The sequence below is a fragment of the Glossina fuscipes genome, unplaced genomic scaffold (genome assembly GCF_014805625.2).
Source record: "Glossina fuscipes isolate IAEA_lab_2018 unplaced genomic scaffold, Yale_Gfus_2 2, whole genome shotgun sequence".
Taxonomy (NCBI): domain Eukaryota; kingdom Metazoa; phylum Arthropoda; class Insecta; order Diptera; family Glossinidae; genus Glossina; species Glossina fuscipes.
This window is the reverse complement of record NW_023998416.1, coordinates 708117-723489: the sequence shown is the minus strand read 5'-3', so window position 1 is coordinate 723489 and position 15373 is coordinate 708117. Positions and strand designations below refer to the sequence as shown.

The following is a 15373-nucleotide window of genomic DNA, read 5'->3' as shown; positions in this document are numbered from 1 at the left end:
ACTTGTTTTGTGTTTACTAACAAGCTTCAAATAAAATATGTGGGCGTTCTTTGCAAAAGTGTTCATTAGCCCACAGCATTATTTACTTCCCTTGATGTATAACCAATGTTTGGCAACTTGTGCAAAGTATTGATGCTTTTCTTGTTCTTTTTTTTTTTTGTTTTTGTTTTTTTTTTCTATAGTGTCGATTGCTTTGTATTCTCAATTGATTTTCTTTCCAGCTCTCAACGAAATGCATACATATTCCCTTATACGTAAAGTAAACTGTTTTAGTTGTTTCTTAAATAACTTTGTTTCTCTATATCTATATATTTATATTTTAATATAATAAATTTTTGAAGAAAATTTCAGTAAATAATTGATTTAAAAGCAAATATACATAAATAAATATAAGAAAGCATTTAATTGATTCTATTTGTTATTTATCGTTGAGCAGGTCTCCTTAAACTGGATTTAATTAAGATTTAATTTCCATTTCTTGTTTTTATTTTACTTTTACTTTAGATATCATTTCTCCTATAACTTAAATAATCTTAACCATCTATTTTTCAGGTCATTGCTTAGTCCACTTTCCTCGCTATTCAAGACACTTCAACGCGTACACACAAAACAGTAAATATGCTCAATTATATGCCAGCGCGTGCAACATAATCGGATTTTCAATAAAATCGTGTAAACTGTCAGCTATGAATGTCAATGTGTTGCCGCTAACTGATTGCATTCTACCCACATATCTATAATTTTGTTCAGGTAAGTATGAATCTTGTTACCTTACCTTAAAGCAGTGCGGATAGCTTGGAATTCGGTTAACTAAAATTAGAATTATTTGCCCAAATATTTATATTGGTTGTGCTACACGAGCAAATTGATTGCATCCACTTTAACTTGTTCAACAGTCACCATCAATGACTTTTGGCGGTATTTGTATACAAGTGTATGCCAATTTTGCATTCCAAAGTGTGTTGGGTAAACTGATTGCAAAAAAAATTAGAGAAATTACGAAATAATCGATGTATGTGGCACTTGATTAAGGTTACTTGTTAACTTGCAGTGGAAGAGCACTGTACTTTTTATTGACTCGTTACATTTTTGTGAACGGTCCAAAAATTTGGCTTTTCGAACACGACTGTATAATCGTATCGCGAGTGTTTTGAATTTTTGAAAACTTTGTCCTCAAAAGATGGGTTCTCTCAAAGATACGCTTTTTTTATTTAATTCTTATATGTTTATACAAAATTTTTACAAATAAATTTGGGTGGGTGTGTTAATAAATTCTTTCTGCTTTTCGATAAAACATATATGTACTACAAAACTTACTAATCAAAATATTCACTAATATTGTTTGTGCTCCTTTGTCTTTTCTTGGGTAATTTCCGGCTGCCCTCGCGGCAGAGACTTCCTGCCTACGAGGAGAGATACTCATATATACTTTTTCGTACACCATCGACTTTGCAAAGCTACTGCTTTGCTGAATATAACCGCATAGGTCTGAGTCGGAGTTAATCAGAAGTAGACAGATATGGAGCGTACCCCGCAATCGGGAGACAATTTCCCAGCGTAAGCTAAGCACACTTCCCAGCTCGCTTTTGATGGAGACGGATGGACAGATGTGAATTTCATCGTTTTTAAGGCAACATTTGTTCTCCTGAAATCTTGAAAACCAGCTTCTGTTTCATAGCTTATTGCATTTGTGGGCCCATCCTTTCCCCTATAAAGTAAATACAGTGTCATGAAGAGGAGAATTTGTTATTGCCGGACTAGTACAACATGGACTCAAATAACGCAAATCTACTGTGTTATATTCAGTAGGGTCTGCTGCATATTAACTTTTGCTACTTTGAAGATTGCACGACTTACATTGTATGGACATGGTTGCATTAATTGAAAATGTTTTGACACTCAAAGATATTTTAGGTGCATTTGTGGCCAAGCTAGGCATAAAATGCTAGGACTGGAACTGGAAGTTTGTCCTCGCCTTCGAACCAAATGTAAACATCTTTTATGTTAAACGGGCGCTTTATTATTCTCGATAACGAGTAAACTTAATAAGATAACCACGGTAGCTGCGGGCTCGCGATAACGAGTGAAGAGCTTACAGCTATCGATAAAGTCTGCATGTTTCTTACTATCGGATAAAAAATCTTTGATTTGTAAATTTGTTATCGAGTAGCATATTAAATTACTTGATATCGATAAGCGTAAGCTGGCCCTCTGCTATTTCAGTGAAAAAGAAGGAAAACATTATTTTCTCCTAATGCTGTATCCTAAATTTTTTTTTTTTTTTTGCTATACGACCAATCGATGAGGGGATGTCGCCTATTTAACTGATATGATGACGGTTGGAAAAAAGTGAGAAAAGCGAAATAGACAGGGAAGCGGCCACAGCCTAGCAGGTTTGTCTGATAGGTAAATCGTAAGCCTGCAACGATTGAGCGCTCAGTATATCTACTACCAAAATAAAGTCTACCTCATTGAGATTTAAGCCCACAAACATAGACGGAGGTAGTAGCGATTTTTACCTAACATGAAAATATGTTAAAGATGTGGATGTCAACGTATCATCAGTGATTTCCGAAATACCATCTATGCAGATGAAAGAATGTTTGGATTTAAGCACAATACGGAAGGAAATTTATCGCGTGACAATGGACCAAATAACAATAATTCTAAACTTAAAAATATGCGAATGAATGTAAACAAATAACAGATATAAGCCAGCGACAACAATAGCATAAATAAGAAGATCAAGGTTTTCAAAAAAAAAATACAGAGATATTGTGATAACCAGCGCACTTCTTTTAAGCATTAGGAACATGTATAATCAGAAACTTAGCAATTGCTGCAAATGCTGTTGAAAACCGCAGATAGTTGAGCTTGTTTCAGATATATACGTTGAGTTGTTAGTAAGATAAGATTATGGAGTATTTTAAATTTGTTTCCCGTCTATTATAGCCCGAGTATGTACAATTGTTTGATTCCGAATCTTAATATCACGAGTGCTTAACATATTATGACCCAATGGTAAGTACAACATGGTAAGGCAAACATTTTTCTTTGCAAAAGACTTAACAACTTGAGAACTATATATGTAATAAGATGTGTTTTAATGACTTCACCGTCATTGCACGACTCTTTTCAAATCTAAACTCGTTTATATATTATTTGTGAATTTTCAAAAATCACTCAGGTCAATGGTACTATACGACTGTGTTTTTTCTATTTCTCTCAAGCCATTTCCATTCTGTTAAATATGAAATGAGAAAATCGAACAAAGAAGCGAAAAAAGCAAAAAAAAAAAAAAAATTCAGTTCAACGATTTTCTATTTGCGTTTCTCATTGTTATTGAACGACTGGTATTTAGAAATGTCAAACAATGGCTGCTAAAACCATTAAAACAACGATAATAATATTAAACTGCACTCAAAGGCACCCTTAGCCATTGAAGTATTGTTTAACACCAAAGGTTTTTGTTTTCAATTTGTTTGTTTGTTTTTTGCTCTGGTTTGTCAGTAACAGTTGCAAGTTATTTTCATCTCGCTTTTTCTATATGTGTATGTGTACCTATGGATTATAATTAAGTTTAGTGGCTTAACAATATTTCGTGGTTCTCGATGATGTGAAAAGTTTTCCTACACACCGTATATGGGTTTTGCTTGCTTTGTTTCGTTTCTTGCTTGTTTTTTCTTTTTTTCCCTGAGTTAGGTTAGTAAGATGAAAATTAGTTTTCAAAGTTTATTTTTTTGTTTTCTTTTTATTATTATTTGGTGTGTGGGTATACGCGATTGAATTAATGGTTGATTGTCTCGGTTTTGCTTAACACGGATTTAATTAATTTAATATAAACTTTTGTTTTCTTTATCCAAAAGAAAAACGAAAAAAAAAAAAAAGATTAAATTTTCACATTAAGCAGAGGGACTTAAGAGACGATAACAGTTAAGTGAAAATCGATCTGAATACAAAATTCACGTAAAAAAGAAGAACAAAAAGGCATAAATGAAAATAATTTTAAATCTTAAGGCAGCAATGTTTGATAATTTTTTTTCTGTTGTTGTGATAAAAGGGTACTGGGTTCGGTGAAACATTTAACGGAATGGAAAGACTTTATAGTAAATTATTTAGAAAGCAAACCGCACGTAAAAGTCAATTAGTTGGAAACAAAAAAAATAAATAAAATGGTGCTGATGATCCAATTTGACATTGATCTTAGAATTTGGCAGAAATATAAGCCAAGTTTCCATTCAACAATTACTATCGAGATCATAGAATCTAATAATATAGTAGTATTTACTTTTCTCCTATAGAATAGGAAGCCTATCTGTAAACGGACCGATCCGATCACAGGTTATATGACTTACAAATTGACTTATGAAGCTGCAGCGGAAATACCTAAGTCAAAGTCAGGCTTCCTACTTGATTTTCGCAAGTTTTATTTTCACTTCAAAACCATGCTGATAAGCAATAACGAACAACCCATACCAACGGCGGGTAAGAATTATATACGAGTTGAAGACGGATTTCATTTTGAGATGAAAAAAAAGAGAAACATTATTATGCCTTAAAGGCGTATTACTACTACAAACGTAGAAAGCATTTTACTTTTCTTCTCTCTTTCTTCTCTCTACCTATACCTGTAGGGTGTCCGGAAATTTACGCGTGATTTGAATTAAATATTATTATTATTATTAATTCCGCCAGAGAAATAAATTCTAAGACTAAACTCTTAAAAGCACTAGCATCTAAGGCTATCGGATTTTATTAAAAACTCTACTGCACTTGAGATTCGAACCCACGACCCTTGAGTTGCTAGTCGAGATTCGTTGCTTTCGGTGAATTAAATAGAAAACGGAGTTTTTTTTTTTCCTTTTTTAAATTGTAATTATTTTTATTGAAATATGTTGGACATCAGGTAGGACAAATGGCTTCCACGACTTTCCTGGCAAATACGCGTTTCTTCATCGAAATTCTGATCACCGAAACGAGAGAGTACACGACCAGGGAATGTCTCATTCGGTAATTGAATTGTTTCACGCGATGTATGGTATGTTGTAGCGTCTTATTGAAACCGCATGTCCTTCACGTCAGTACAGCCCAATTTAGGCAGAAAGAGCTGGGTTATCATAGCACAACATCAAGCAGCAGCAACAGTCATTGCTTGATCAGCCGCGTTTTCGAAGGAGTAACGCTAAACTTACGTTTTTTTTTTTTTTTTTGAAATACAGTTCAACAATAAAAACGTGTTGCTCTCTTGTGCAATGCTCCATTTTTAGTAAACCTAAGCAGTCAGCTGTCAATGTGTTTTTTCTTTTCTTCCGTTGCTAACACATTACCGCACAAATGGTGGAAAATTCAAAACTTGCCGTAAGTTAGAAACAATCTTTATAAGGATCATCTGTGACAAATTCTTTCTTCAATACACACAATCGAGGGGAAGAGGTGCGTTATAGAACATCATGAGAATACATTTATTTTTGATTAGTGTGTGAGTACGGTACGAATTAACTATGTGCATCGATCCATTCGTCCAACACACTTCTTTTTTTTTTCTTTTTTTTTTTTTAGCAATATTTAACTCAGCAAAAGTTTCGACATAAAGCCGAAACTCGGCATAAACAGCTTTAGGTTATGGCGACAGAAAAAAAGTTTGAAAATGGAAGCAACCAAACGGCAGTAAACAAAAGCTTGCAAACTGTAGAACTTATAGTTAGGGGGATTTGAAAGTTCAACGACCCCCACAAACTCACGCGCCGACGAACAACTAAATAATTTATAATATTTAAATATTTGTTTGTATTTAATAGTTCGTACAAAATCGAACATGTGGATAGTTACGCTTACTGTACGTATGCGTAAGTATATATATATATGTATGCACGTAGGTAGGTTATAAATTTGTATAAATATATGTTAATAGGTTTGTGGATGTTTTGATTCAGTCCGTCTGTCTTTCACACTCTTTACTATTAAAGCGTCCGCGTTCACAAACGTTCATTTGGAAGGCATAACCCGCGCTGGACACTATACGTATATGAATATGAATTTTAAAAATAGGCATGTTAGCCAAGACCCTATAGTTTACCATTCATAGTATGATACGCTCTATATGTAAGATTTAATGAGCGAGAAAAATGCAAATATTTTTTTTTGTAGCAGCTAAAAAGTCCTGATCCTTATTTAATTCCTATGCGCGATGAGTATTCAAAATTCATTTTGAATCAACAATATTCTCTTGCAGCGCCTTTTTTTCTTAAGTTTTATTAAACTTAGTCCTAAGAAAATTAATTTTAACTTTTTTTTTTTTTTATACAAAGTATGTTTGTACTCATTGTTGTTAAAGTAGTTGTAATCATTCGAATATTATACTGAAAGTTTTTCTCGTTACAAGATATAACAAAACTTTGATTGTATCGTTGTATTAATTTACATAAACGACGGAAGTAAGGACTAAGTTACATTATTTTATATTCTTAGAGAGTTCGTTTTCAAAAATGATTAATAATCGTAATCTTACACTAAATACAACATAATAACATTTGACGGTAAATAAGAAAAACTTTACCTTATAAAGCGTCCTACATAAAATTTCACTTTCTTCGAATTCTTGACAAACTTGCGAGACGTATGAGATTTTGTTAATGGCTCGAATATAAGAGATTCCTTAAAAATGTTAGAAAAATTTTAAATGGTTTGTGAAAAAAAAGATTATCTTCCATCTGAACAATGCATCAGTTCATAAATATGCTTTGAAGAAAAGACAAAATCAAATGCCACGTTGTCGACGTCTGGCTCTTTGTGATTTGAAGTTGTTTCAAAACCTGGAAACATCGAAAGTGTAAGCAGCCGAAAAGAGAAGCTCGCACTACCTTTTCAAAAATTACCCCAGTAGTAGGAAAATTGGATCGAAAAATTGCCTTAAAATCCTTAAATGAGGAAATATTAAATAATATTTAAAATAATTGACATTAACTTCTCAAATTATTTGATTTACATTTAAAAATGTTTTTGTGCGATTTCGTTTTACGCGATATCTTTTCATGCAATTTATTTTATCTGATTTTTCTTAAACGGTAAATGGATGCGATCCTTTTTTTGTGCAGTAGACTGAGACGCACATACAAAATATCGCAAAAAACCAACCGTTTGAAAACAATTTCAACTGTATAAAGCAGAATTGTATTATCACAAAACATGCTCCGTATACGACTTTTAGTCGGCGTAACCATGATATTTTCTTATTATTACTCTCCTATCTGTACACCTTTGAAAATGTAAAAATCAAAACAGACTTGGAGACGAATTTTAGGTATTGTCAACTCGAATGATCGGGCAATTACGGACGCCTACCAAAAAAATAGCTCGAAACTCTCTCCGTCGTGAACGTTACAACATTTCTTCTGAATTTTCCATTGATCTCTTTTGATTGAAATATAACAAAGTTGTTAATTCATTCGGGTTGCGTTGAATTTTTTAGGTCTTCGAACTTCAATTGTAGAGATAAGAAATAATTTTGACATTTTAGTCCCTATATACTCGACTTTGCGTATATCATTAGACTGTTAGACTGACAAACGAGTATAGTGTGTTGCGTCAATCTGTTATTCTTAAAAGTCATGTTAACGCTCGGCCACACGTTATAAGAGTTGTCTGGTACATACCGTTAGAACCCCAATGAGAAGCTCAGAGGTACCCAGCTTACTCATTAGGCGAAGCGCCTTCTCATTACCACTTGCCCAGAACGATATAGCACAGCTGGGCTGGCTTGTGGTTTCGAAATGCTGAATAAATGCGAAAATGGGCCGATGAGCGGATCGCTGGCATTCCAATATCGTTCCTTCGGCACGCTGGCATATCGTCATATTGCCAAGAAATATTTTGATCAATATATATCTTACCAATTATTCCCTATAAATGCTTTTTTCAAGTGAAGAGGGCTGCCGCTACCTTACAAGTGGCTGTTTATAGTTATTTATGTTATTATGTATATGCGCCTGCTTTTCTGATTGTTATCACAGTTTAATATGCAGACTTAAGTTCTTTAAGTACTTTAAGCCGAAAAATATGCTAAGAAATAGTTTACTTTGTAAATGCAACTTTTAGCTTTGCCGTGCTTCTCAGTAATGATCTTCGCTTGAGGTACATAATCTAATTTAAGCTTTTAACTTTAAGAGTTTCGCTTAAAGGTATTATTGTAGCCAGTAAATAAATAAAAAAATAAAAATGTTCAATATGCATGCTGGAATCGATTTATATATTCATAGTAATTTAGCTAGAGAAATAAATTCTAAGACTAAAGTGTTAAAGCACTAGCATGGAAGACTATTTGCTTCCTGTGTTGATTTAAAACGTACGCACATCTTCAAAGAACATTACCTTGGAAATATCACATTGCGATCGCGAATATGCCAACGCCTTAAGGAAAGGTTAAACTATATATCTGTTTTATATATATATATATATTTATATATATATTTTATTTCATGTTATCATATTTTGTTATGGCACACTTGATTATTTTCAGACATAATTCGTAATCATGCACATATATACTGATGATGATTTCCCCTTTTTTCTTTAGTCTCTGCGGAAATGAAAAGTAAAGAAGACGGAAATTGCCGACAATCAACGAAACGAAATCTGAGTATTCTTTAACAAATCCATATGTGCTTGTACAATACACTGAAGATATGTATTTGCATGTCCACATGTGCTACACACATTCTCGTGTGACTTGACATCATCTCACTTTTAAGATAAAAAAATATGACCAAGAAGCGAACGTTCTTCTCAGACTTGAGATAATAAAAGTTTTGTTAAATTTTTTTTAATTTTTGTAAATAATCAAAAAATTTTTAAAACATATTTTAACATTTTAAAAAGAGCAAAAAAATAGGGTGCTATTAAGTTAGAAATATATGAATAACTGAACTAAAAAAGTTAACAACTTTTTAATAGAGTCATAAAAGTACTATAGAAAATTTTTGTTGCTTTTTTTTTCTTTAATTTTTTTTTTTTTTTTTTTTTTTTTTTTTTTGATCATCACATTTCACACATGCTACACTTTCATTTAGAATAAGTAAAAGTAGCGGAAGATGAACTGAATGCTGCCGGTGTAAATATTTTCATGGTAGATTTTATTGCTAAATTGATAGCAATGATGGCGCAGAAACGAAAGTTAATATATGGTTGTATACACACATACATGCACACGTACGCAGTAAAAATGAAAAAAAATAAAGTAAATGTAAAATCAGTCACTTTACGATTACTTTCGCTCGTTGAGTTGCCAGAGTAATGTGGATTTCAGTAATTGCGCTAAATACGCTTACATGTCTACTTTTAATGTATGTCAGAAGGGTTGTGCAAAAATTGTATTTTTTTTTTTTACTCTTTTTGTTTTTTTTTTAATACAAACATAAATGCATATGCACACTTACTTGTGCGGGTACGTTGTTTCCACTCTAAACGAAATCAATAAACAAGTGGTGATGCTTGCCTGATTGATTTCTCTTGTTTAACTAGAATGATAGCATACCTACAGGGGCAAGCGTTTGAATAAAGTAATAGTGATGATAAACTCTTAAAAAATGGATACACAGCCACCGATAAATGCTTAGGAAAGGAAGCGAATGCATACGTTTTGTTTATTTATTTATGCGCAGACTAACGTTTAATCCTTTAGCATAGAAAAGTTTTTTTTTTTTTTTTTTTTGTTACGTTAACGGATATGAGTAGATTTTTTTCGCTGATATATTATGAAGCAATAGAAAAAAAAAATAGAATTTTACATTTTCCTTCCGGTTGCTCTATTACAAACCGTGCCGAACAAACGGGTTAAATCTTATGTTCGATTTCAGTTAGGCCAGGGCTAGACCATATTACTAAAAGAAATGCATTCCAAGTATATGCAAAACTCTATAAAAAAATTAAAAAAAAATCTCAAATGCAAATGTCGAGTTGTAAAGCCCTTTGCTGTTGGACCTCGAAGGCCTTTTTTCGATCGTTGATTTTTGTGTAATTAGCAAGACTTCGAATGTAAAATTGCAATTGTCGATGAAAAAAGCCACTCTTTCATTGATAAAAAATATTTAAATTAATTTCTCAAAAGATTCCACGACTGCAAAATGCTATTTTAAAGATATGGTAAAAGAATTCGGATAAGAAAAATGATCAATGCTAGAGTTGCACTGCTCACCGATTTAATATACTGAGACAAGCTTTTTTATCACACTAAAACTTTTGCTATTTTTGTCCATTAGTTGATGAAGCCAGAGCCATCCAACTGCCGCTGCATGCCCTATCTCTTCCCTCTAAAATTTTATCCTCGAAAGAATATCGGTGGCTGCACCTTTCGAAGACGATAGGAAAATTTATAATTCAATACCCGAATCCATCATCAGCACCAAAAACTTTATCCCAGAATTTCAATTTTTTATAAGAAGCTTTGAAAGGTTATCAGATGCTGTCAGCTGTATATCTACTGAAGGGTCATCTCAATGATGGTATACTGGGGCAATGTTGCTTACAAAAGCCTTTAAATACTTTGTCAAGACATCTATTTGTTTATTAGAAGTGTTAAAAGGCAATAGGTAGGACATCAGATGAATATCTATTTGACACCGGAAAGTCTTCGAAGGCCTTCAAGTCGAGATTTCAAGCAAATAGCTTCCTTCTGGTAATGCATTTTTTTCCCGGTCTTTAATAAAAAAAAAGATTCTCGACAAAACAATTTGCTTTATTTTGACACTTTCAACAGACAATAAAAAAATCATGTAAACTGTAATGAGCACGTGACGTATTCATAAAAGAGGAGGAGTTAATAATTTGAAGTAAAAAACCAAAAAGAACAACAAACAAAAGAGAAAAATATATATAATATGTATAATAATTTGCTTGATTGCGCAAGTTATTGAAGCTTGTCCTATTTGTCAAGGGCATGGTATTTCGAGTTCCCCATTACATTGTTCACCTTACATGTAAAAGTTTAGAATTAAAGGCTACTTGCTGATAAAAGAAAGTGCTTAGATGCGGATAATTCCATGCATATGATGTATGCAAAGCATAAGGAACGTTGATCAACTTTCTTGAAGACAGCAAAAGTTATATTGATAATAGCAACAACAATAAGTTTTAGGTACTTTTAACTGCGATAGCGTGCAAACCAAAAAAAAACATGAATGAAAATCTCTATGCGCATCGTTTATTTTTTTATCCACCTAACAGGTTTGTCTGTCGATAACTGCTCAGGGAGAACGCTAAGTGGTTAAGGTAGAAGTTTAGACCCCGTGGGAAGAGATCAGCCATGATTTTAGTGGCTTAAGGCTAACTCTAGTTAAGCTGAAGCAAACCAGTTACTCTGGGTTTTTGACATGACTGGTAGAATACGACAAAGAAAAGCATCTGAGTATATTTTCTTGGTATAGTTTTTAAAAAAAATCTTTGAAAAAAAAACTTCGATGACCCACTTCTTAATAAAAATTCAAAAAAAAAAAAAAAAAAAAAATACAAAATCATAAATTAAAATCATTATTAATTGGAAAATTATTCCAATAACGTTTTGGTCTTCTTATCAAAAGTCAAATATAATTAACGAAAGTTTTCAAAAATTTCAATTTCTTTCATTCTCGGTCTTTCTGGTTTACGATCTGAATTCATGGATTTGGTTTAAGTTCCTCCCTTTATTTGTGTGACTGTAGTGATGTCACAAAGATTAAAGGTTAGCTATATGAAAAATATTGATAATTCTAGTGTTAACGAATATTTTCGAAAATTTTATTTTTTTTTCAATCTTGATCACTTGAGTTCGCAAACCCAACTGATGGAATTGATTCCAAAAAGAAAATGTTATGGAAGAGTGTACGAACGAAAAGTAAAAGGAAAGACCTCTGTTCTTTCCTCCTTCTCTACGTTTAATCCTTTCTAACGATAATCCTGCTAACACAACGTAATTGAATTGTTTTTATTCCTAAACTTCTACATGTAGCATAAACACTGCAATGTTTAACTCGTATTTCCATGGTCGTGGTATGTATTTCAATAACTGATGGAGCGAAGCACATTATTGTCTTCTCCTCCTTTGTTATGAAAGAAAAAAAAAAAAAAAAACACCAATAGAAGAACTGCCCGAGATGACTGCAGAGGCCATAGGATAGAGTGCTAAAAGTAGACATGAGCACAAAACAAAGGACGGACGGAGGTGCAATCGATGTGATCACATTTTCTCATAATCTTAACCTTTTCCTTCTTCATAAATTATTTCTGTCAACTACTTCCAGATTTTAAAATGGAAAATACATTCGTATTATAATTGTTCGGGGATAGCTTACGTAAGTGCACACGTTTTTAATACAAACAAGGTATAGCAAGATGAGAGCTAAGAAATCTATTGCTCTTTTCATTTCATTATCATTACAATTTATTTTCTTAATCAGTTAGTATTTCAATTCATATTCTGTACACGATTTAAAATTTTTCAAGAAAAATGAAAACAAAAAGCAATTAAATCAAATTTATTATTAATGTTTTTTGTAAAGTCAATGAATCAGTTTTTAAATACCTGCTGCTGGCAGAATATTAAACGCATTCGCATTCATTATAAATATTTGCTGATTTTTATGGGTAGAGGTGCAGACATACCTTTAACGAAAAATGCATGTCAAGGAAACGAAATTATAATAGAATGAGTATAAAAAAAAAAAAGAAAAAAAAAAGAAAAGAACTCATATACAACTAAAAAGAATGCCAAATAACATTTTCACTGAAGCGCATAATACACGAAAGTATAGAGCCACACTCTATTACTGTTTTATTGTATACAACACTTATGTATGGGTAAAGGAAATTTTTTGTATTGTGTATGCAAAATTATTTAACTGCGAATATATATATATATATATATATATATATATATACATATATGAGTGCTTGTAAATTTGAACACACAATGCATTCTATGTATATGACGGAATAATAAAAGTTTTTATTGTATTGTGCTCTTGCGTGTGTGTTGGAGTATGTGTGTGTGTGTATGTGTGCGTACGTACGTATTAGTAAGTATGGGTGTGTCAATTACATTAGAGTACCACTGCCAGCTACCACCCGATATACATACGCAACACATACCAACCGCACTCACTTGCTTGCATCTGTTAAATTTCACAGGGTAAAAGTAATGGAATTAAAAGAGAATAATAATGCAAATGATCCAAATATAGAGATGTGTGTTTATATGCTGCATCGGTACGTTCGTGTGTATAATTGTGCGTTCGTATACAAATGTGATTATTTAGACACCGTCTTTAAAAATGCATACAGTATACGATACAATACATACACAATTAAATGGTTAAGCATATACACAAACCAATGCACCTACACACCTACACTCGGTAGATATATATTTGTTGTTATTTGTTAGCAAACTGTAAGGCGTGTAAAGCGCGGGATAACCTTCACTTTCATTTGTTATTGTTGTCGATTTAACCGAAAGGTGCACAGAGGGAGGAGAACAAAAAAAAAAAAAACAAAAAAAAACAAAGAGAAAAAACCTTAAATTTCACAAAATTCTGTTACTGGTTCGGGGTTGTGTTGTGTGTGTGCATTCAAAAACATGATTGCATTATTTGTTGTAGCCTTTAACCTTAGTTCCATAGAATATCAAGCGAAATGTATTATAAGAGAGAGCGGCATGTGTATCGATATACAGGTATGCAGCAGTTTTGCTTGCTTTGTACCTTCTATACGGTTTATACATCCATTGTTACAGAGTCAAGAACCGAGAGACATGCATGAACATGCATAAAATTATTATTTTCTTTCTTGTTTTTATTTCCTTCGGTTTTTTTTTGTTTTTTTTTTTTCCTTTTTTGCTTAGGGTACCTTTGTTTAAGACGATACAATACAGTTGCATCTACTATAGCTGACTTTGTTGCCGTTATGCAATTGTTACGGGTTCTGCTCAGCTATTATCTGCGAATTTTTTATAAAGATGAGCCAAAAAAAAAAAAAACGGAAGAAAAAACGGAAATAGTTTTTGCCATAATTGCATTTTCACTTCCATTTTCACTCTTTCAATACCAGATTTTAGTTTACGATTTTTTCCCCGATTTTTATTCATCTGATATACAAATCGACTCTTTTTTTTTTTTTTTCTTTTGTTATTGCAAGTTATTTTTAAAGGATGCTATAGCTCTTTTCCTCCTCCTTGCATTTAGTATGGGTGCTCCGTGGTTGATGCTACTGATGCTATTGTTATCATTCAATTCATGAAATTGCTTAAGCAACAAGTTTTGCTAGGCTTTTCATACATACGTATATATATATATATTCGTATATATGTACATTTTAAAATTAATTTATTCAAAACCATTTCCTTTCTGTGAAGAAAAGCAAGCAACTCAATGCAAAAACACCGGATATTTTTCATCTCAAAAACTTGCGCTGATTACGTTGCTAGTATTTTACTTCATTATTGCGTAGAATTCGAACGTTGGGTTAATTCAAAACTGTCGCTTTTGTTTATCACATTTTCGCACGCTCTGTGAATTCTACAATGGAAAAATTAGTTAAACAACGAGTTTATCATCAGCTTTTTGTGTGTTTGCAAGAATATCGTTGAAGAAATTGCATAAGGCCTGCAACGATTTTTTATGTCAAAGTCAAAGTGTATGAATGGTATAAAGTTTTCAATAAAGCCTCAGGAGTAATAGTAGATTTGTTTTATACCGGTCGACTTTCAACAGATAATGGACAATGAAGATTACAATGAAATCATCAACGAGACATATATGTTGGAAAAAATAAAAAAACTCTACACAAATGACAGGCAAACTTAATACCTAACATCACATTGGCCACACACAATTTGTTATGTATATTCACTCTGTTGCAGGTTGGCTGGGTTGGCTTATTATTTCTTATGTTCTTACCGTTTGCATATTCATGACAACCGGTGATATTGACAGAGACGTAAGCGAAGAAATAAAATGAAGTATAGATGTATAAGCATAGCGAACAAGACACATTTTTACTTTGAGGTTAGAACACAACACAATTCTTCGATGGTTTAGGTGATGTAAAAGCACTCTATAACCGGTGAATCCGATATTATATATCCGTATCGCGAGGCTAGTTCCTTGGTATTACTCAGAAAACTAACGGATATAGAAAGATTTCAATTAATAGGTTGGAGGGAAAGTTTTATCGTATTTTATTCATGTACTTTGCTTTAACACAAATGGAAGACATTTAATGTGATCTCCAAGAGTTGTACGATGAATGTTTTTTTTTATTTACAAGAAAAGTTACCCGCCTATTTAAAATACGACAGAACTTTCCCTCTACCCTATTAGATTCTAAAATTTAGAAAAATTACCTGCCT

The 15373-nt window shown here is 32.6% G+C and overlaps 1 protein-coding gene and 1 long non-coding RNA gene across 8 annotated transcripts in view; one reads left to right on the top strand and one right to left on the bottom strand.

Annotated features, from left to right (window-relative positions):
• The window catches only part of LOC119634193, a 223050-nt gene extending 222302 nt beyond the window's left edge, over positions 1 to 748 (top strand). Inside the window, exon 4 of the long non-coding RNA XR_005246932.1 lies at positions 553 to 748. This is a non-coding gene — a long non-coding RNA (uncharacterized LOC119634193). The remainder of the gene's footprint in view (positions 1 to 552) is intronic.
• LOC119634189 (neuronal acetylcholine receptor subunit alpha-7) overlaps positions 1 to 15373 on the bottom strand; it is a 293482-nt gene that overhangs the window by 200592 nt on the left and 77517 nt on the right. The gene's annotated exons all lie outside the window — the stretch shown is intronic.